Below are 786 nucleotides of genomic sequence, written 5' to 3' on the forward strand. Positions count from 1 at the left end.
TGAGGTGATATTATGCAAAGAAAACCCTAAAGACTTTACCAAAAACTACTAGATTTAATAAAGGAATTTGGCAATGTAGCGGGATACAAAATTAACACCCAAAATTCTTTGGCATTTTTATTCGCCAACTAGAGGCCCAATGCACGAAATTCATACATGGGTAGGGTCCGTCCCTAGGCCTGGCCAGTGATAAGGGCCAATCGGGAACTTCCGGCTGCCGGCCAGAGCCTTCCTTCCCTGGCTGCCAGCTCCCTGCCGGGGCCTTCCTTCGTTCCGTGCCACCCCCTGGTGGTCAGCACACATCACAGCAAGCAATCGAACTCCCCTGGGGACAATTTGCATATTATCCTTTTTTATAGGATATTAATTCCTCACCTGAGTATATGCTTATTGATTTTAGAGAGTGGAGAAGGGAGAGAGAGAGAGGAGAGAGAGAGAGAGAGAGAGAGAGAGAGAGAGAGAGAGAGAGAGAAACAGTGATGTTTGAGAAACACATTGGTTGCCTCCCCCATTCAGCCTGACCAGGGCTGGGGATTGAGCCTTCAGCCCAGGCACATGACCTTGACAGGGAATTGAACCCGCGAGAGATCCTTTGGTGTGCGGGTCAACACTCTAACCACTGGGAAGCACTGGCCAGGGCAGTATTTTTTTTTCTAGACATACATATATTTTCACTTAAAGGAAGCACTTTACAGCTTCTCTTAGGCATACTCGAATTGCCAGCATCACTACTTTTGTACTTTGGGCCCATAATTAAGTAAAATAAAGGTTTCTTGAACTCAGCAA

The 786-nt window shown here is 46.4% G+C and overlaps 1 protein-coding gene across 1 annotated transcript in view; it reads right to left on the reverse strand.

Moving 5' to 3' along the window:
• PGK1 (phosphoglycerate kinase 1) overlaps nt 1-786 on the reverse strand; it is a 37,236-nt gene that overhangs the window by 25,614 nt on the left and 10,836 nt on the right. The window lies entirely within an intron of this gene.

The sequence above is a fragment of the Myotis davidii genome, unplaced genomic scaffold (genome assembly GCF_000327345.1).
Source record: "Myotis davidii unplaced genomic scaffold, ASM32734v1 scaffold1431, whole genome shotgun sequence".
In the NCBI taxonomy this organism is placed as follows: domain Eukaryota; kingdom Metazoa; phylum Chordata; class Mammalia; order Chiroptera; family Vespertilionidae; genus Myotis; species Myotis davidii.